This window comes from Canis lupus, chromosome 3 (genome assembly GCF_003254725.2).
Source record: "Canis lupus dingo isolate Sandy chromosome 3, ASM325472v2, whole genome shotgun sequence".
Taxonomy (NCBI): Eukaryota; Metazoa; Chordata; class Mammalia; order Carnivora; family Canidae; genus Canis; species Canis lupus.
Window position 1 is genome coordinate 50,885,328 of NC_064245.1, and position 23,560 is coordinate 50,908,887.

The window sequence follows — 23,560 nt, forward strand, 5'->3', positions numbered from 1 at the left end:
AGCAAATGGTGGGTATTTGTCGTTTCTAATGTCTGAGTAATATTCCATTGTATACATAAACCACATCTTCTTTATCCATTCATCTTTCGATGGACATCGAGGCTCCTTCCACAGTTTGGCTATTGTGGACATTGCTGCTATAAACATTGGGGTGCAGGTGTCCTGGCGTTTCACTGCATCTGTATCTTTGGGGTAAATCCCCAGCAGTGCAATTGCTGGGTCGTAGGGCAGATCTATTTTTAACTCTTTGAGGAACCTCCACACAGTTTTCCAAAGTGGCTGCACCAGTTCACACTCCCACCAACAGTGCAGGAGGGTTCCCCTTTCTCCACATCCTCTCCAACATTTGTGGTTTCCTGCCTTGTTAATTTTCCCCATTCTCACTGGTGTGAGGTGGTTCTAATCAAAACTCTTCAAAGTGTAGGGATAGAACATTCTTCAGCTTCTTAAAAGCCATCTATGAAAAGCCCACAGCAAATATCATTGTCAATGGAGAAACACTGGGAGCCTTTCCCCTAAGATCAGGAACACGACAGGGATGTCCACTCTCACCACTGCTATTCAACATAGTACTAGAAGTCCTAGCCTCAGAAATCAGGCAACAAAAAGAAATAAAAGGCATTCAAATTGGCAAAGAAGAAGTCAAACTCTCCCTCTTCGCAGATGACATGGTACTGTACATAGAAAACCCAAAAGACTCCATCCCAAGATTGCTAGAACTCGTACAGCAATTTGGCAGTGTGGTAGGATACAAAATGAATGCCCAGAAATCAATGGCATTTCTATACACTAACAATGAGACTGAAGAAAGAGAAATTAAGGAGGCAGTCCCATTTACAATTGCACCCAAAAGCATAAGATACCTAGGAATAAACCTAACCAAAGAGGTAAAGGATCTATACCCTCAAAACTACAGAATACTTCTGAAAGAAATTGAGGAAGACACAAAGAGATGGAAAAATATTCCATGCTCATGGATTGGAAGAATTAATATTGTGAAAATGTTACTCAGGGCAATTTGCACATTCAATGCAATTCCTATCAAAATACCATGGACTTTCTTCAGAGAGTTGGAGCAAATCATCTTAAGATTTGTGTGGAATCAGAAAAGACCCCAAATAGCCAGGGGAATTTTAAAATAGAAAACCATAGCTGGGGCATCACAATGCCAAATTTCAGGTTAACAGTCCCCCGTAATATTTCTTGCAGAGCTGGTTTGGTGGTCACATATTCTTTCAGTTTCTGCCTATCTTGGAAGCTTTTTATATCTCCTTCTATTCTGAATGAGAGCCTTGCTAGATAAAGTATTCTTGGTTGCATGTTATTCTCATTTAGGACCCTGAATATACCCCGCCAGCCCTTTCTGGCCTGCCAGGTCTCTGTGGAGAGGGCTGCTATTAACCTAATACTTGTCCCCATAAAGGTTAGGGATCTCTTGTCTCTTGCTGCTTTAAGGATCTTCTCTTTATCTTTGGAATTTGCAAGTTTCACTATTAAATGTTGAGGTGTTGAGAGGTTTTTTTTTATTGATTTTAGGGAGGGATCTCTCTGTCTTCTGGATCTGAATGCCTGTTTCCCCTTCCAAGTTAGGGAAGTTCTCAGCTATGATTTGTTCAAATATACTTTCTGGTCCTCTGTCTCTTTTGGCGCCCTCTGGAATCCCAATTAAACGTAGATTTTTCCTTCTGAGGCTGTCATTTATTTCCCTTAACCTATCCTCATGATCTTTTAATTGTTTTTCTCTTTTTTTCCTCAGATTCTTTCCTAGCCATCAACTTGGCCTCTATGTCACTCACTTGTTCTTCTACCTCGTTAACCCTCGTCGTTAGGACCTCTAGTTTGGATTGAATCTCATTTAATTGATTTTTAATTTCGGCCTGATTAGATCTAAATTCTGCAGTCATGAAGTCTCTTGAATCCTTTATGCTTTTTTCTAGAGCCACCAGTAGCTTTATAATTGTGCTTCTGAATTAGCTTTATGACATGGAATTATAATCCAAATTTTGTAACTCTGTGGGAGAGAGTACTGTTTCTGATTCTTTCTTTTGGGGTGAGTTTTTCCTTCTAGTCATTTTACTCAGTGGTGAGTAGCTAAAAACAAGTTGTACTGGAAAAAGGAGGAAAAGAGAGGAAAAAAAAGGGGAGGGGGACAAACAGAAAACAAAAAACAAAGGGGAGTGTCCTGATTCTATATACTGTAAATCCCTTGACTTCCCCTGGAACTTTCCAGCGCTTCTTGGTCAATAATTTGCTTTTCCCCTGTCCTCCCAGCTGGTCTTCTGGAGGAGGGGCCTGCTGTGCTGATTCTCAGGTGTGTGCACCTGGGGGAGCTGCTCAGAACCCTGCCAGGTGCACAGCTTAGTGGGAGCTGTTTATCCTGTGAGGCCCCTGCTCAGTCCCAAGTACAAGGTGACACCAGGAGGAACAACAAGAGTGGTGGCGGCCAGCTCTCCAGCCCTAGAGTCAGCTTCCGCAGTAACTACCGCAGTTCCCCGTCCGCACTGGCCTGGATGCTCCGGGGGCAGGGGTCACTGATCTGCACAGCTCGGGTCACCCGGTGGCAGGAGTGTCCTGCTGTCCTGGGCCCTCCCGGCCTCTACCTGTCCCAGGGTAGCGCCGGATCCTGGGCTGTGTCCCCCAGCGCCCTGGGCTCCAGGGCCTGCGCAGCTCCAATCGCTCCTGGGCGGTGCAGCCCCCCTTTGCGTGGAACCACCACCGGATCTGCTCCCGGAGCCCTGCGGGGCACGATCCGGCCCGCAGTGTGTGGCGCCCTCCCCCCGGGGGCGCAGGTCTTCTGTTAGTGCCTCAGGGAGCCTGAGGGCATCCCCGACCCTCCTGGGATCCTGCCCGAACTCTCTGTGAGCGCCTTTCTGTCCGGGAAGGTTGGTGAAGCTCCTGCTTCTCTGGGCCTAGGCTTTCCTGTCCTGGGGGCGATTGTTGCTGGCCTTAGCCCGGCTCCTCGCGGGGCTCCTCCCCCTTGGATGCTTTTTTATTTTTATTTTTTCTGTCTTCCTACCTTGATAGAAGCACGAACTCGTCTCACTGTAGCATTCCAGCTGTTCTCTCTTTAAATCTCAGGCCAAATTAGTAGGTTTTCAGGATGATTTGAAAGCTATCTAGGTAAGTTAATGGGGACAGGTGACTTGGGGACCCTATTCTTCTGCCATCTTGCCCGGCCTCCTCGGAAACTTGTTATTTTTTTCTTTTTGCTTGTTTTGTGATTAGTTTTCTCTTCTTTTCCCAGTTTCTTAAGGTCGACTTACTGATTTGCTATTTTTCTTTGCAAATACAGTCATCTGCATTTAAAATTTTCCTCTAAGCACTGCTTTCATTATATTACATACTGTGTTTTTGTTTTCATTTATGAGTCTAATGTGTATCTTCAGCACTTCAGCATAAAATATTTGCTAACTTTCCTGTGATTTCTCTTTGATCCATTGGTTATAGAGGAATAAGTTTAATTTCCACGAATTTCTGGATCTCATAAATTTCCTTGTCTTATTGTTTCTCATTCTATTACATGGTGACCATAGAAAATATTCTGTATGATAACAAGTTCTTCATATTCATTGAGACTTGCTTGGTAGCTTAAACTATGGTCTATCCTAAGGAATATTCCATATGCACTTGAGAAGAGTGTGTTTGTAGTTGCTGATGGGTGAAGTGTTCTATAGATGTCTTTAATGTCTAGTTTTGCACAGTATCATTCAAATCTATTTCTTTCTTGATCTACTGTCTGGTGTTCTTTCTCAATATTGAAAGTGGAATGTTGACATCCCCAACTATATTTTGGGGTCTGTTTACAGGTGCGTATATGTTTATACTGTTATACCTTACTATGGATGTCAATTTTATCATTACAAAATGTTTTCCTTTGTCTTTAGTAACAATTTTTCTCCAAAAATTAATGTTGCCTGACATTACTATAATCACTCCAACTCCCTTTTGTTTAAAGATTGCATGGTACTTTTCCCATATTTTTTATCTATTTATGTCTTTGGGTCTAATGTGTATCTATTCCAGGCAGCATGTTGTTGTATAATGGTTTGTTTTATTTTTTACTTTCTTCCTATCTTTGCCCTTTAATTGGAGTACTTCATTTACTTACATTTAATATACTTACTGAGAAGGTAAGAATTTTGTCTGACATTTCGCTCTTTGGTTTCTGTCCATCTTATGTCTTTGTTATTACCCTATTCTGCCAATATTACCCTCTTTTGTATTAAATAGATGTTGTTTAGTATACCATTATAATTTCCTTGTCATTTATCTTGCTATATTTTTTTAGTTTTCTTAGTGATTTCCTTGAGGATTGCAATTGAGATTTTAAGTGTTAACAATTTAAACCACATTGATACAACTTGATTTCAATAATCTATAAAAATTTTGCTTCTATATAATGTCATGTCCTCTCTCTCCTTTATGCGCTTATTGTGCATCTTTGTACATTATATGCCCATTAACCAAGATTTATAATTATAGCTTTATTCTATTGCCTTATAAATCAGATAGGAGGGGGAAAAGTACAAATTTAAAAACACCGTAACACCATGTTTTGTATTTATATATAAGTAGCCTTCACTGGTGCCTTTTATTTCTTCATTTTAATTCTAGTTACTGTCTCATGTTCTTGCACTTCATCCTGAAGGACTCCCTTTAATATTTCTTATAGGTAGATTTGCTAGGAATAAATTCTCTCAGGTTTTTTTAATATATATCATAATTATTCCTTCATTTTGTTGGTGAGTTTTGCTAGGTGGGAAATTCTTGCTTGACAATCTTTTTTCAGCACTTAGAATGTCAGTCCACTGCCTTCTGACCTCCACAGTTTCCGTTGAGAAATCATCTTTTAATCTTACCAAGCATCACTCGTATGTATGAGTTGTTTCTCTCTTGCTGTATTCCATATTCTCTTTGTCTTTGATGGCTTGATTATGTGTCTATGTATTGATCTCTTGAAATTTATCCTCTTCAGTTTGTTGAGTTTCTTCAATGTGTAGATTTGTGTTTTGCATAAAATTTGGAAAATTTCAGTTATATGTGTTCAACTATACTGTCTGCCCCTTTCTCTCCTCACTTTCTTGAACTCCCATTCAAATATATCAGTATGCTTGATGGTATCTCATAGTCTCTGTGAAGTTCTAAGGCTCTGTTCATTTTCTTCACTCAGTTTTGTTTCTTTTCTCAGATTTGATAATCTCGCCTGATCTATCTTCAAGTTTGATGATTCTTTCCTTTGCCAGGTCATATCTGATGATGACCCCTGCTAGTAATATTTTCATTAGTTATACTTTTCAACTTCAGATTCCTATTTCATTATTTAAAAAAAATAATTTATGCCTTTTGTTGATATTCTGTTTTTGATGAGGCATTATTCTCATACTATCTTTTAATTCTTTAGATATTAAAGATATCTTTCTTTTCGTTCTCTGAATATATTTTAAATAGTTTTGTTTACTAAGTCCAATGTCTGCTATTCCTTAGTGACAAATTCTATTGGTTCATTTTTTTCCTTTGTATAGACCATACTGTCTTTATTTCTGCTGTTGTTTGCTTAGTGACTTTTCTGAGGTAGTTCTGTAAATTCTTTGTGTTGTGTGATCTGAAGTTTCTCCTTGTTAGTTTAGTGATCAGTTTAGTGATTGGATAATTTCCTTAAACATCTGAAATTAATGTCTTCCAGTTTTTGCCTAGTGGTTCTCTCTGTGTTAGGAGATGACTTCAGCACTTATCAAGGTAGTTTACAATGCTATTCTTGCCTTCACTTCGTCTTTGCTCAAAACTCAAGTCTAGTGAAAGGTGAGAGCTTCAGACTTTCTCAGATCTTTCCTGAGTGTGCACAGTCCTTACACATGCATGCAACCTTCTATATTCCCAGGAATAGGCCAGAGCTTTTAAAGCCCTGATAGACATCTTGTTTTCTAGGATTTCCTTTCTAGATTTTTGGTTAATCTATTGTTTGCCCGAATTTTTATCCGCAACCTCAGGCAACCACAATGTTAAATATTTGTATGTGATTATTTTTGATGAACATCAGGGAAATACTGTTTGTTATGAACAAATTCTGTGTCAGGTCAAATAAAAGCATCTCTGTCAGTGAGGTCTTCCAGAGAACTAGGAAATTGATTAAATAAGGACAGTTCTCTGAGAAGACTTAAAAAAAGCTCTAGCCCTCCCGTTCTGCCCCCGTCCCCCTCAGTGGCTTTCAAGGTTATGATTTTCAATATTATCACAGGATCTTGATCCTCAAGGCTACTTTGGAGCTGAAAATAGGAGGATGGAAACAGAACAAGCAAAAGCCTAAAATTTTTTCTTCTCATGGACATTGAAGTATTTGTTTTAAAATAGTCTCCCAGAATGCTTCAAGCCTTAGGTTAATTTTCAGAGTTCTGAAAAACTTCATCCTGACAATTTTGACCACTGTTATTGCTTTCATGGAAGAGAAGATTACTGAAGGTTCTGACTTTGTTAATGTTATCCTCTCTAGTAGCTTCTTAGACTGCCAGGTTTGTCTCTCTCCAAACCATTCCACATATGAATGGCAGACTAATCCTTCTAAAGCCCAGCTAGGACCATATCATCATTTTAGAAAGTTTGATAGATTGCACATCTTCACTCCTTGACCTGATACTTGGAAATCCACAACATTAGTTGCAACCCACCTCTCCTTAGCCTTGGCTGCCACCATTTCCTTCACATCTTTTCAAATCTTTAACCTGATGAACTACTGTTTCTAGGGTTTCTCGCCTTCATGCTATTTCCCTTTCATTGGGAGAATCCTGACTGTTGGATGGAACTTGTTTTAATGGATCAGCAGCTCACATATTTTGTGTGTGGAAAGATTGGTTGGCTAATGGACCAGAGTCTGAGTGGTGGAGAGAGGCATGTTCATCCAAGCTCTTTGGGAGGTCAGCTGCCTTTTCTGATATATCTTTGCTGAGTCTATGGAGTTAGGCTCTGCTGATTCACCATTTGTGAGATCAAGTGTGGTTAACATCAACAAGACACTTTCTACTTAGATTTTGCAAAATGTCAGTGTCCCTAAGAAAAATCTACAGCCCAGAAAAACCTACAGTTCTTCTCCACTATGTGTTTCCTTCCTGTGTGTCGCTTTTAAACACACACACACACACACACACACACACACAATCACTTCACTGCTGACACTTCTGGTCAACAAATATGTGGAGACATTTCCCCCACAACAAGCAATTCTCTGTGACACCAGCTGATTGTCCTACAATTTGACTCAATTCCAACACTATCTGTCAGTAAATAGTGTCAGATCCCACAAGCAAGGGCTCAGTCCCACTGCCCCTACCCCGATTCAGAGGCCAGTCACAAGCTCAGGTTGTCACCTGTGCTTCTGAGCAAACAGGTTACAGATTGGAGGCTCCAATGACCCCCTCAAGGATTTTGATTAATTTACTAGCATGGTTCATAAAGCTCAGAGAAACATTTTACTTACTAGGTCACCATCTTGTTATAAAATGATATAACTCAGGAATAGTCAGATGGAAGAGAGATCTAGGGCAAGGTATGAGGAAAAATCATGTAGTATTCATGTCCTCCTCTCCAGGCACACTACTCTTCCAATACTTCCATGTGTTCACCAATCCAGAAGCTCTCCAAATACTCTCAACTTGGGGTTTTAATGGAGTCTCCATTACATAGGCATGCTTGAGTAACTCATTGGCCATTAGCAATTGATCTCAATCTCCAGCCCCTCTTCCCTCCCTAAAGTTTATGGAGTAGGAATGTAAGTCCCAACCCCCTAATCATATGATTGGTTCCTCTGGCAACCAGTCTGTAGGTGCTTCCCAAAAGTCACCTCTTTAATATAACAAAGATGTCTTTTATTATTTTCAACACTTGGGGTCAAAGACCAAATATATATTTCTTGTTATAGATCACAATTTTACAGTATAAAATTACATAATAGTATATAGTACATAGAAAATATAGCAATATAGGATATAGTAAGTATATAGTAATATAAATATAATATATAAATATATAGAAAATATACATTATAAATACTATATAGTATACTATAAAATATATAGTAAATACTATAAAAGTATAAATATATTTACTATATTATACTATAAATATATATATATGATAAGTATATAGTAAATATAGTAACATAATACATATGTAATAGTATGTGGTAAATATCTAGTATAAAATTATAGCATTGTTTCATAAAAATTACATGAACATAAGAGGTAGATATAGTCAATCTCCAACCACTTATTATGGTACTCTCTGTGCTTGCTCTTTGAATTGTCTGAAAATAGTATGCAGTGTGATGTTTGACTTTGAGGAGTTTACAACCATACCAGATTAATAGACCTAAGAATGTGACTAAATGCCAGAAAAGAAATTAGCAGTGTGTAGTATGTTAGTATTTTACTACAGCCAAAGGAGAAAGATGTTAGGGAAATCTCCTGTGGATGAGGGATTTAAGTAAGGTTTTAAGGATTTGGGGAGACAGAAAAAGAGGAAAGATTTTGAGAATAGGACATTAGAGTGTATAGAAAGTGTTCAAAATCTGGAAAAAAATAGACTTCTGATTTAACTACAACACAATTTAAAAGGAAGTGGTTGTCATTCTCAATGACAAAGTTTCTCAGCCTCAGTATTACTGATATTTGCAGCCTAATCATTCTGTGTTATGGGGGGATGCTATGTGCATCATCAGATGTTTAGCAACATTCCTGGCCTCTACATAGTGGGTGACACTAGCACTCCCCACTCAGTATGAAAGCCAGAAATGTTTCCAGACATTTTTAAATGTCCTCTGTTTGGAAAGGGGAACAAAGTATCCCCTAATTGAGAATTACTCTCAGAACTTAGTGGCTTGAGACAAAAATTTATTATCATCTCTCATAATTCTGTGGGTTGGCTAGACTCAGGAGGTTCACCCATACCAAGTCCTTAGCAGAAAGCTAAAGAAATTAGGTGTAAATGCCAAATTTAGAAAACATGGAACAGAACTGATTTCGGATTAGAGAGCCAAGCATCTGAAGCAGAGGTTGTGGGCTGAGAATCAAGCAATTTGAATGTTAAATAAATGGCTGTGAAGGTTCTGGCACATTCTGTGAACACCTCTGGATGGATGGTGGCCAGAGTAAATAGATTGGCAGGTATATCAGTTATATGGATAGACTTGATTGGCTTATTGACGAAGGCAAGGCAGACATTTACTTGCTTCCCAAATGCCAAGAGATTCAGGAAAGGACCTCAATAATCTGAGTTGTGACTCTTCAAATATAATAGCTTTTCCAACAAAAAGCACCCTGAACACATATATACTATGATGTTTTAATGTTTTCACCTGCTACTTTCATTCAGCTGCTTTACCTCTCTAGTTGCTACATTTATAACTATTTCATAAATGTTTGTAATAAAAAGTTTTAACTTTTCTCTTTGGGTTTTAGGAAAACCAACATGAATTCAGTTGCATCTCCACCATTTAGCTCACCCTCCTAGGCCCATGTAATACATGTAACATGGCATAAAACTTATGCTTGTATGTCAGTCTTGTTTTCAGGAAACATCACATACTTTTTCTCATTCTATCTTCACAAGAATTATTTGATGTATGCATAGTATCTCCTTCATGAGAACGTGTGTTTATGGTTATTTTATTCATTGTTTTGTAAACCCAACATAGAACTTCCTCTATCAGTTATCACTGTCTTGCATACAAAGTAATAAGTGAGGAAATGAGAGTCAGTGTTAAATGGTTGAATGGAAAACTGAAAGGAATCATGTCCATGAAAAGATATGGAGGAAAGTTAAATGCATATTGGTAAGTGAAAGAAACCAATCTAAAAGGTTATATACTGTATGCCAACGATACGACATTCTGGAAAAGACATAATTATGGAAACAGCAAACATATTGGTAGTTGCCAGAGGTACGGTTTAGGGGAGGGATGGATAGGCAGAGCACAGAATATTTTTAAGGAAGTGAAAATATTATGTATTACACTATAATGATGGGTACTTATCATTATATATTTGTCCAAACTTACAGAATGAACAACACCAAAAGTAAATTATAATGCAAACTATAATTGGGAAATTATGATGTGTCAATGTAGGTTCATCACCTGTAAAAAAATGCAGCATTCTGGTCAGCGTTTTGATAATGGAGGAGAGTATGCATATGTGGGGGAAGGGAGTATATGGGAAATCTTTGTACCTTCTCCTAATTTTGTTACAAACTTAAACTGCTCTAAAAATAAAGGGTTTAGGGAGTTGTATTCCGTTGGTTTTGTTTTTGTTTTTGTTTTTTAAAGAACAATGTATTGATAATAGAGGGTCATGGATTTTCATTGTATAGCTCACTGAAAAAAATGTTGAAAGGTATGACTTTATGTAAGATACTCCACCCTGTGAATCTCATTTTTCTTGTTTATAAAAAAGAGGATATCCTTATTTGTTAAGGGTACAGGTTCTATTTCAGTCATGCCTATTGCATAGAAGATATCTGAAACCTATTACATGAAGGAATGAGCCAGCAAATAAATGATTGTACTAGATGACCTCTTCTGCCCTTGTCCACTCAAACACTCTAAGATCCCAGGAATTCATGGTTTGCACAACCATCCAGCATCCTGACTTCTTCACTTGTGTTCTAGATCACAACCATACATCCTTTCTCAAGGAATTTGTTAGTGCAAATATATATTCTCTTTGGCAGCATTAAGTTCTTCATTTTTACTGGAGCATCTCATAAACAAACACACACGTTCCATTATCTCCTACCTTAAAGCACAGCAACAACAAAATAAAAACAAACAAACCAAAAAACCTTTTGACTTTAGTCCCTGTGTGTCTACAGCCCATGTTTCTTCTGTCCATTCACAGAAAACCTTCAGTCACTCTCCCACTGCCTGTAACCTGTCCTGGTCAAATCTTTCTTACAACAACCTCAGTGAAACCAAGCACCCCTTTATTATAAAATTCAAAAGTCGCTTCTCAGACCTTACTTTTCCAGACTATTCTGTAGTATTTGGCAAGTAGACCACTGCCTTATTTTGAATCATCTACTTTTCTTGGATTTTAAAACAACACATGCTATTCTAGTTTCCCCTCCCTCACTGATTATTTTGCCCAGTGCATGTCCTTGGATCAAACTCTAAATGTCACAGTGCCTTCAGGCTTGGTCAAAGTCATTAGTTTCTCCCTATATATATTTTTCCAAGATGAGTTTATCCCATCCAATGGCTTTATTGCTTGTGAGTCCCAAGTTTATATATCTAGGTGTAAATTCTCCAAATAAGCTCCAAGATTTTTATACCCAGTTGCATATTTGACAATATGAGTGGATGTTGAATAAGTACAGTGTGATTAATGTGAACAGGTCAGAACACCAGAATTTTTCACCCAGATAAATTTTTCTGCAAGTCTTCCCCATCGAGTTGATCAATCCAGAAATCAGGGATTTATTTGTAAGTTCTTCTTTTGGTTCACCTTCTACTGTGAAGCTACCAGGAAGACTCATTCTTTTTATTCACTTATATAAATATTTTTAAATGAATGGACATGAACATTCTCGTTCTACTTTTTTTTATTCTAAGGTAAGTTAATACAATTTGTAGCAATTAAAATCTATAATTCACTCTGTTCAACTGAGAGTTGGTAAGAAACATATCCACAGCAAAAAAAAAAAAAAATATATATATATATATATATATATATATATATATATATATATATCCTACAGAGTTTCATGATGCCAGCTAGCAACATGAAAAGTCAGCACCAAAAATAAATGAAATAGAGACTAGAGAAACAATAGAAAAAAATCAATGAAGCTAAGAATTGACTTTCCTGAAAAATAAACAAAATCACAAACATTTTGCTAGACTAACCATGAAAAAAAGAGGAAGGACTCAACACAATTATAAATGAGGAGGATATATTACAACTGGAACCTCAGAAATACAAAGCATCATAAGAAGCTTTTATAAAAAATCATATGCCAAAAAAATGGATCACCTAAAAGAAATGGATACATTTCTAGAAATATATAATCTACTAAGACTAAATCATGAAAAAATAAAATGTATGAACAAATCAATAATGACTAAGGAGATTTTTAAAAATATTTTATTTATTTATTCATGAGAGACACAGAGAGACAAACAGAGAGAGAGGCAGAGACACAGACACAAGCTCCCATGCGGGAAGCCTGATGTAGGACTTGATCCCGGGACCACAGGATCATGCCCTGGGCTGAAGATGGCACTAAACCGCTGAGCCACCCAAGGATCTCAACTAAGGAGATTAAAGCAGTAATCAAAAGTCTCCCAACAAAGAAAAGTTCAGGGCTAGATGGCTTCATGGGTGAATTCTACTGAACACTTACAGAAAGATTAATGTCAATCTTTGTCAAAAATCTTCCAAAAAATTAAAGAGGAGGGAACACTTGCAAACTCATTTTATGAAGCCAATGTCAACCTGATGCCAAACCCAGACACTACAAGACCAATATTCCTGATTAATATAGATGTAAAAATTTTCAACAAAATTCTAGCAAAGCAAATTCAACAGCACATTAAAAGGATCATACACTGTGATCAAGTGGGTTTTTTCCTTGGGATGTAAGGATTATTCAACATATGGAAATCAGCACATGTAATACACCACATTAGGAAAACAGAAGATTAAAAATCATATGTTTTCAGTAGATGCAGAAAAAACACTTGACAAAATTCACTGCACTTTTTTGAGAGAAGCTCTCAACAGATTTAGTATAGAGGAACATACCACAACATAATAAAGGCCATATATGGTAAACTCACTACTAGTATGCCCAAGAATAAAAAACTGAAAGTTTTTCCTCTGAAAATCAGAAATAAGACAAGAATGCATGTCCTTACTACTCCTATTCAACGTTGTACTAAAGACCTAGCCACAGTAATTTAGGCAACAGAGAAATAAGTCATCCAAATTGGAAAAAAAGAATCAAAATTTTCTGTTTGCAAATGACACAATCTTACATAAAGAAAACCCTGAAGACTCTACTAACTCATTGTTAGAACTAATAAACAAATTTGGTAAAGTCGCAGGATGCAAAATTAACATGCAAAAATCAGTCGTATTTTTATATACTGACAACAAAATATCTGATAGAAAAAAAATCCTATTTACAATAGGCTCAAAACAGTAAAATAGGAATAAACTTAATCAAAGAAGTGAAAGATCTGTACATTGAAAACTATAGAACATTTATGAAATTTTCACTGAAGGAAAACAAATACATAGAAAGGTATCCCGTGTTCATGGATAAGAAAAATTAATATTGTCAAAATGCCCATACTACCCAAGTCAATCTGTAGATTTCATTTCCTCGAAGTTTGTATTCTAATTCAGTTGTAACTAATGTAACTTAGGTATTACAAAATGTCAAAGATATTATATTTTACCAATGTTTACCAATACCAACAGCAGTAATTGACTCAGGTTCTATTATTCTAGGATTTTATAAATAACACCTCTGTTTAATCCATTGTTAAGCAAATAAGTATTTTGGTAAATATAATGAAGTCACCAATCATCATTTGCATAGCAAGTTCCTTGAAGGCAAGTGTGATTTCTATCATCTCTTAGTTCCTAGGGTAAGAGTAGGAGTCAATAAAAATGTGGTATGAAATAATGCTGCACAAACTCTGTCAGACACTTCAAGCTTCAACATTTCTTCCAGCTTGTGTTCCTTTTTTAATGACAACCACACATTTTTATAGGCACTGACTCCTTTTTCTAATTACAGCTCTATCAGAGTGAGAGTAATCCTTATTCTTTACAACTTCCCTTGCTCCTAATTTAACACTTAGCGTAGAAGGAACTTACACAATAAACACAAAATGATGATAATAACAAAGAGGCGATGGCTCTGAATGCAATCACAAAAGTGAGTCAAAGTGCCTTCTTTCCTCACACAGCTGTCAGATCCTGATGATGTGTTTCTGTCACTTGGCTGGGAATTGGTATTCGATACATCTGAAACTGAGTCAGAGTCCTGCTGCTAGTAATTGGATCCCATTGATTTTTAATGAGTATAATTGTCTCAAGGGTGACTGAAGCTACTTTGTTTTTCCCCCAATATCTAAAGCTCTTGTGGTGGCTAACACTGGGAACAGCCAAAGGGTTAACCATAAGCTAATGCTAGTTAGCCACAAATTGAAAGGTAGCAGAGTTGAGGAGTGAGAGAGAGAAACCTCTGGCAGGAGCAGTGACTAATCATGACAAACAATTTATTTGCTTCAAAGCTCATTGCAAAGGGCAATAATTGTTTTAAATAGAAAAGGTGTTGAATTATAATTGGGAGTAATTGAAACTCACCAAAATATTGAATAAAACATTAGATATTTTAACTGGTGCTATCTTTATAATTATCTTTGGGAGTAATAGCAGCAGAGCCCCTGAACTGCTGTGAGCCTCACCCAAACCCCAAGTCTTTGCCAATCATTTCTGCCATGTGTTTACTAGCAAGACCCTGGCTGAGTAGATACCAGGTCCAACTGGTTGTATGTATATAGCACCATGGAACAAGAATAAGCAGAGAGTCAGTTTCCAAAAGAGTGAGCTTTGTAAATGTGACAAGGAAGTGCACAGAGCTGGGTGTCTTGCAACAGCCTCCGTGGGCTCAGAGCAATATTTCCACAAGCCATTACGATGTTGCTCAGCATGCCATCTCTCTGAGCACAGCCTGGGCAGGGGCTATTAACTGTTATTTTCCAGCTGTCACCCTCGCCATGTCTGCTGTCACATCGTTTGTCGGACAGATTCCAGCTTTGTGGCACATTCCCTCCTTCTTCTCCTCACCCTGCACCCATTGACAGGCTCTTCTTGTATTCCATATGCCCATGACACCAAAATGACAGGCAGAGGGATGAGGGCGGGAGGCATAGGTGGCCGAGACTAGAAAATTTAACCAAGTCTGGCAGATGGGGAGGACAGTCACAGATGACACAAAGATGGCAATGGTGGAACACACAAGGGAAGCATACTTTATGTCCTCTCATTAGATCATGAGGATTGGTGGCAGGCTGTGGCCTATTATTCTATCTCAGTGTCCCCAAGACCTAGACCAGTGCCTGCTCAATAGATGGAATACTACCAGCTTGTTGAACGAACCAAGTGCAAGTCTATACAGCACAATGTTGTGATCAACAGCAAGGGCTCAGGAGTTAGACAGAGCTGGATTTAAATCTTACCTCTATTTGTGCCCTAGATTTCATACATAGTAAGATAGTCTGAATAAATATAACAGGTGCTTAATGGCTATATACCTGATTTTCACTATCTGTAAAATGGGAGTAATAGTTGTCCCCAACTCATAGATGAGATCATGCAGGGAAATCACAGAGCACAGAGCCTGGCACATGATGCACCATCAAGAACCTGAGAAGATAGCAACCATCTTACATGGCCATGGAAGGTTCTCAAAAGACATATATGATGGTCCAAGTGTTTCTTTTCACAACACATTTAGTGCTGAGCTGAAAATCTTTGTTACCAGCTCAGACTTTTGAAATAGTTTACTATGTGGAGTGAGCTGGGCTAGTCAAGAGAAATCCTGAAAGGTTCCCTGTGTTTTCTGCTTTAGGCCAAGACTATAAGGCTCAGGAAGCAGTTTCTCTTCCCCAAAGTCCTCAGTATGGCCTTAACCCTTTGGACGTAGCTCCCCGAAGCTGAGGAGGAAATGAGCAACAAGAAAAAGAAATTTTCTTCCTTAAAGTCTGCAACTATCAGCCTTACCTCTATGAGGGCTTGGCTCCCCTTGCACCCACCAGGTCTGTCCCAGGGGCAGCGCTGCCCTGCATGCCAGCTTTGCATGCCCTTCTTATTTATTCCTTTAACTAAAATCCCTAGACCTCATGATCATGACCTAATGGTGTGATCCTGAGGACTCTATTTTGTCTTGGCCCCAAGAGAGTATTTTCCTCCCAGACGAGTAAAGAGAGAGAAATGCTGGAAGGTTAGTGAGTATATGAGATTGGGATAAGGAAGTTGTACGGGGTTTGGTTATAATCTGACATCAGGAAGACTTTGGGAGGCTACCCAAACTGAGCTATTGGAGGAAGCTGATTTAGAGAGATAGGGATCAGATGCCTGGCTGACCATAAAAAGTCTAAAACATGATGAAAAAAAGTAGGATATTCTGAACTACACACAAAGTCCTGTCAAAACATAAAACCTTGATTGGAGATACAGCATATGTATGTGGGCCGGCACTGGGTCAGTTTAGACATGGTCCAGATATGGTCCAGATGTGGTCAGAAGCCTGCTATTTGGGGAACCTGTGACCTGTACCCTTGGGCTGTATCAGATGTGCTAAGAAACAGAGTCATGTTGGGAGGATGCTATTAACATAATCTTACATGAGTACTTCCTTAAGAAAGTTCTGGGTGCTATACCCCTAGAGAGATCATCCCCTCAAAAGAAGTAATGCTATCAGAAGAAACAGAAAAGACAAATACCAGTGACAAATACCCCAGAAGGAAAGCAAGACTGTGTTCACATTCCAGCTTTCAATGGCTCAAAATATACAGCAGAAAGCGAAAAATCCTGCCTCAGTCTCTCCTTTGCACGATCACTCTCTCACTCTTTCTTCAACAAAGAGATTAATGGAGTCAGTGGGATTCTTAGAGTCATTTTAGAATGGACAGCCCTGAAGTGCAAATTTCCTCATTAGCAAGTTACAAGCATATGGTGAAGAGAAAAATAAGATTCTCCCTTCAGCCCACTGCTCCTCCCTGTCCACTTTCATTTGTGGTGCCTCTTGAATAAAAATGAGAGGCACATTCTGCTGCCCAGACTGAGTGTGAGCAAGAGCTCTGGACCCCTGGGAGATTTCCATGCACCCAGCAGGCTGAATAAAACCCTTTCTGGGCACAGGAGTTGAAGAGGTATCAGGAAATCCGCTGATTGGGGCAGCTCATGTCTCAATTAGGGAGGAAAGCAGTCATAGGGAGGGAAATAGGCAGTGTATGACTGCAGGGTTGGTGAGACTACAGAGCATCACTTTATCTTATTATAGGAGAAGAAAAGTGTGTAGCTTTTTTGTTTTGTTTTGTTTTGTTTTGTTTTAACTAAATTTCACTGAATAGCTGATATTAGCTCACACTTAAGAAGAGTCTCAGATCTGCCTTTGGCGTCAGCTTCCCCCCATGGACTCTGTTTGCTATCCCAAGATATTAATGATAGGCTGGATTCCACAGTGACCACTCAAAGGCTCTGAAAGTACAGGGCACAGCCTGGATCCCTTTAGAGGGCTGAAATCAGGCACCATGGCATGCTCATTTTAAGCTGTTTACAATTAAAAATAAATGAAAATCAAATATGTTATCTCCCAAGACCCATGTCATCCAGATGTAGTCTCTCTAAAACTGCAACAGCCAACTCAACGAATGGCAGAAAATCAAGAAGAATTGCAAGAAGCCACCTCAAGGAGGGGAAAGAACTTTTCCTGGAGAGCAATTAGGGTGTTTGGGGCTCAGCACAAGGAGAGGGTTCAAGGTTAGGAAGCTTGACTTTGCTTCCTCTGAGAACTTCTTCCAAGGCACATCACAGCTGGTGAGACCCCTCTGGGTGTTGGCTTGTTCTGCCATTTACCACATTCTCATCTTGGAAGATGTGCAGTATTCTGCACATATGCTCCCTTTAAGTTCTTGAGGGAGATTCAACTTGGGGAAGAATTTAGCCAGACTTCAGGACAGTACCAATGGGTGAGTCATGGTGGGAAGGATTTGGCCTAGGTTGAAGTGACTTCTTTGTCCCTCAGAGGGTTGAACCAGTGGCCATATTTTAAATGAATGTAGGCCAACATTGTATTGGGATCAGAGTATAAGAAAACCTCCCTTTACACTATCAAGTCTCCCTCCAATTGAGAACACTGGTGTATGGAACGGGTCTCTGAGAGGAAGGCAGAATCATTCTTATAAAGAGCTTCTGGGAGGGAGGATCAGACCCCCAAAACTGACTCCTGATATCTGAAGCAAAAATATATATGAGAGCACAACATGCAGAGAGTGGAAACAGAACTGCAAATATTAAAATTAGCAGACCTGAGAGAACCTAAGCTAGTGATCTGAGTTCAAGACAAGTTACTCAAAATATGTGAGGTGGGCTGTAGTGGGCACTTGGTGACTATTGCTGAAACTTATCAGTGTACCCCTGTGCTGAGAACTAACATCTCAACATGGGATCCTATCTGAAAAGGAAGTGAACGGGGGGTGCTCCAGACACATGAACCATCTGTGCAGGAACTGTGCAGGGTGAGATCAACACCACCACTGGAGATACTCAGAAACAATAGCAGTGGCAGAGCCACCACCAGAAGAACCCATTCATGGCTGGAACTTAGATCCTCTTATTGTGGGAAGTACAAGTCTGAGCTTTGGGGGAGGGAGAGACAAGACTTCCTGTGAATGTGACACATTGTCCTGGAGAGAAGATCTTTTTAAAAACCATGTAATGATTGAAACTTTTCAAAACGTTAACACAATTGTGCCAGTTGATAAGTGTTAACATATATGGGGCTCTTCCCAGGACCTACTACATAGTTTGCAGGGCCTACTGCAAAAGGGAAATGGGAGACCTCTTGTTCAAAAGTTATTAAGCAGAGCATTAAACCAAACAGAGGGCCCCTCTCAGCTTTTAGGTACAGCCAACCCTGGCTGTTTCTAAGTGCCAGTTATCATTCTAAGTGCTTCACACATCTTAACTAAATAAAGTGAAACAAAACAGCTCTACAAGGTGAGAGCTATTATCTCCAAATGTTAAAGAAACCATTTGCAGAGGTTAAGGTAGGAACTCAAGGGATCTCAGGCTCCCAGAAAGTTCTCTCCCTGAGTGGCACTGCCATTTCTGACCCCTGTGTTGCAGTGGCCTCCACGAAAGACAACCACCCAAGATGGCATATGTGAGAACAGAATGGGCCCACCCTTGAGAGAAGGAGCTTCCTGTCTCTGGAGGCAGCCAAAGTGAAGCTGGTATACCAGTCTCAGGAATCCAAAGGAGGTGATGCATTTCCTGGAAATCAAGCAAGATGAGGAGAAATGGAGTCTCTATTGAATGAATGCCAGCAGCAGTTCAAACTTTTACAGAAGAATCATGTGATGAGGGGTGCCTGGGTGGCTCAGTCAGTTGGTTAAGTGTCTACCTTCGACTCAGGTCATGATCCAGGCTTCCTGCTCAGTGGGGGCCTGCTTCTCCCTCTCCTTCTGCCCCTCCCTCTCTGCTTGTACTCTCTCTCTTGCTCACTAGCTCTCAAATAAATAAATAAAACCTTTTTTTAAAAAAAGAATCATGTAGTGAGTATGGAAAATGTAGACTCTTGTTCCAAGGAGGCCAGGGAGTCTGAATTTGCAATATCTACAGATTCTGATAGAGTTTGTCAACAGGTCAGACTTAAAGACATAATCCCCTCTATAGGAGGCCGTTTCCAGTTTCCCTTCCAAGGGTAAGTTCTTCATTTTGTATTAATTCTGTGAAATGATTGCATGTTGAGAATACCACTGCTCCTCGTCACTCTCCCTCCTGCTTATCCTTTCCTTTTTCTTCTTTTTCCATATCACATAACCCATTCCTACTGCCAAGCAGAGAGTCTGCCTTGCCACTCATTATCATTTTGTACTTGGCACCTTTCCTGGGATTGTACTCATCCTTTTGCCAAGACTTATGCCTCCCCTTCCTCAATATTCTTTCTCGAGTATCTAGGGATTTATCTATTCTTCCTTGAACTTGAGCAAGTCACTTTCCTTGTCCATTTCTGCAGCTCAGTCCATAAGATGATGGACTATATCATGTCCATGATTCCTTCCAGCCCTAATGAGACATACCATTAACATGAATATCTGGGAGTAATGTCATTGTAGTGATCTCCACCAGACCCTCGATCCCCTGATGCTCAGATTAAGATCTTTCTAGGTTGGAACCTCACTACAAGACTCACATACGGAATTCCATTTACACAGATCTACTGTCCAATAAGTATCTTTGTATACACCCCATGACAAGGTCACAAGGTGTTTCTATTGAAATGATAAGGCTTATGTAACAAGCCGCTGGCATATTTCTGTTTCTTTCACTTACAAGTAGTTGGTATATTTATGAGGTCAGCTATTAGATGATAACTCTTTAGACCAAGCAAGTGTTCTTTCCTCAGCAAAATCCAAGGGTGCTGTGAATTCTGTATCATGCACAAACTGGTTAAACTGTTGGGGTTTTCTTCATTCCTACTAGTTCCTAAGCCCTGGAGCAGGAACCTCTGCAACATCTAAAAAGTTTTCCTAGAAATGTAGATTCTCAAACTCCACCTAAGACCTCTGAATCAAACACTGAGGTGGGGCCCAGCAACCAGTGTTTTTCTAGGCCTTCCAGGTGATTCTGATGTTTGTAAAGTTGGATAACCACAGATCCAGGAAAACTGACAAAAAATGCAGACCATCAGGCCCCAGTTAGAGATTCTAAGTCAGTTTTGGGGGGGCAATAGGGCCTGGTAGTCTGTATTTATGCTTTTACCTCATCTTTCCATGGGAAGATACCACATTTTTCATTCACAGACTTTAAATTCTAATTTTCCTCTTTGGAGAATTGAGGATAGTTTCAGGTGGCTATTTAGTTATTGTCTCTTTTCATTTGATACCTATCTTGCTGGTATTAGAGTTATTTATGGGCACCCTATCACTCTTCCTAAATTGTAAGTGCCTGGAGGAAAGAGGTATCATTTTCATCAGCTTTGCATAATCCTGGCTGTAGCCCAGTGCTTTTCTTATAAAAGGGGACCAATAACTAGTTGAATTTTATCCAGATACACATCTGTACATTGTTAGTTAACTTTGGGGGACAGGATGACCAGGTGAGCCCTATATTCTAAGCTTACCTGCAACTAGTTTGACCTTCAGAGCAGCCACTAAGGCAATGTCTATAAACACAAAGTGAAAAGAAAGAGAGAAGGGAATTAGTTTTGCTGATAATTAAGCTCAGAAATACACATGCATCAATTATTCAGTTTCTACAAGTCCTCGTTAATATAGGCTTCTCAAGTGCAGACAGCATAATAATTCAAATGAGCACTGGCCTCAAGTTTATCCCTGCATATTCACTAAAAGAAAAATAAAGTGTGTGGGAGGGACAGTCATGGTGCAAGATTGGTTAAGCAACCAGTGACAGTGAAATGGTGGGCAACATATAACCAAGTACTTACAATTCCAGCAGTGCATATAAAAGGCAGGTACCATATACAGATGACCTTACCTTAAAGCTATGCCCATATTTATGCCTCACATCTATCCCAAATCAAAGGATTTGGGATAGTCGAGACCCAGCAACCTATAATTTATATTCATTTGCCATTGGTTCAAAATGCTGCAATTGGAAGTAGATTTTACTCACTTATATGCTTTTTAAGGAGAGCCCCATAACTGAGGGAGGTTTTTGTGGTTTTAAAACCCATTCTTAGAGACCTGAACAACTTAAGTTTAAATTTATCTCATTCCTTCATTTTGTGGGTTATTCATTTAAGTGTAGGTCCTTCTATGAAAACTTTGAGAAAGGAATTGCCTATGATCCCTCCCAACTCTGAATGGGTAGGACAGTGGCTTATGGATGTACATACATAAGAGGTAAGCAACAAGAACAAAACATGGTTGAGACACATCTGCCACACATCAGCTTCAGGATAATGGTCACTGCCAGGAGGGGGAGGAGAGTGAAAATGGGAAGAAGCAGGCCTCTGTAATATTCGTAAGGCTTTATTTAAAAAAAAATCCCTAAGGGGAACCTGGGTGGCTCAGTAGCTTAATCTTCTGACGTCAGCTCAGGTCGTGATCTCAGGGTCCTGGGATCTCCCTCTGCTCCTTCCCCATGCTTGTGCATGGTCTTGCTCTTTATCTCTCTCTCTCTCTCTCTCTCTCTTTCTCTCTCTCTCTCTCTCTCTAAAAAAAATAAATATAAATACAAATTATATAAAAATAAAAACATTTACTAAAATTAATTACTTTGAAGCAAATCAATATATAACAGTTACTTTTACAATGTGGCATAGAAAGGAGCTTGTCCAACTCTGGACATGGTTCTGGCTTCTTTTTTTTAAATATTTTATTTATTCATGCACGAGAGACACAAAGAGAGAGGGGCAGAGACACAGGCAGAGGGAGAAGCAGGCTCCATGCAGGGAGCCCGATGTGGGACTCAATCCTGAGTCCCCAGGATCACACCCTGGGCCAAAGGTAGCGCTAAACCGCTGAACCACCCGGGATTCTGGCTTCTTAATGGGAGACAGACTATGGTCAAATCAGGTCCCTAAATAAGGCCCACCTGTCCAAGCTTATAATTGAAGCATGGGGCCGCAGGCTGACTACACTTTGCAGGACCTCAGAGAGCAGATGACAGCATATCTGCTTCAGGAAGTCTAGGGTCATAGCTGGGGGTGCAGGCTGAGAGAGTGAGAAGGAGGGCAAAGTGGGCTAAGAAAGACACTTGTAGAATGCCTTGTCTGAAAATGTAATTTATGAGATTTAGGAAATGATGAGGGATACCAAAATGCATGCGAGTATGTGCACGTACTTGCATGTGGGTGTGTGGGAGCATGTGCAGGAGTGCATGCACACGCACACATGCACGATGACAAACATATTCACAAGCACCCAGAAGGCCAAAAGAGCAGAAGTTTTTGTTCCTGGCTTTTGAACTGGGTTAGTAACGGAAGCATCCCTAAAGAGATCAATCCAGACCACACCAGGTTCTGGGGGCCTTCCAACTGCAGGGTAAAAGAGCCATGGAGAATAAAACAGGTGTTGATGGTCTCCCAGCCTCTGCTCCACTACAGGACACCTGGTGGCTAAGGATCCAGATCACATCTGCAGTTTGGTATCTATTCTGATCTGAACAATAGACCTTTGGATCACCTACACTAGAATCACTCAGGGAAGTCGGCTCCGAAGGCAGATTCCAAAGCTTCAGCTCAGATCCCCTAAAGCAGATTCTTTGGGGTGGTGTTGGGCACCTGCGAGCTCCCCAGGGATGTTTATGCATACTGAAACTGAGAAACAGTAAAAGCTCCAGTGTGCACCACAGTTGTGAGCTGATGTTATCAGGGAGTGCAGCACCCCAAAAAAGGACCCACAATGTCTTGTTGAAAACAGTGAAAGCAGGTCGAGTTTCAGTCTCAACGTGCATTAGCAATTTATGACATTTCTTGGTGTCTTTGCCTTCTCCAAACAATAGCAGACTGGGAGAGGCTCTAAGACCATAACAGGGACTCTCTGGCCAGGGTTACTGGAAGGGAGAAAATTAAATTTTCCCTGTGTCGGGAGGCTGGTCAGAAGCCAGGCTGCACCTCACAGCAAGTGCAGGACCAGAGGAGCTCACCTCCTGGCCTCAGCAGCCTCCTGCCATTCTCTGAAAGGTTTTACCCACACAGCGGTCCTCGTATCCAGAGCCCTGGGACTCAAGAAGCTACAGAGTGATAAATCAATTATGAAATGGAAACCTCGATTACTGCCTGTCTGCTTAATTGTTTGACAAGTTAA

At 39.7% G+C, this 23,560-nt stretch overlaps 1 long non-coding RNA gene across 1 annotated transcript in view; it reads left to right on the plus strand.

Annotated features, from left to right (window-relative positions):
- LOC118354363 (uncharacterized) overlaps positions 1 to 23,560 on the plus strand; it is a 70,923-nt gene that overhangs the window by 21,238 nt on the left and 26,125 nt on the right. The window lies entirely within an intron of this gene.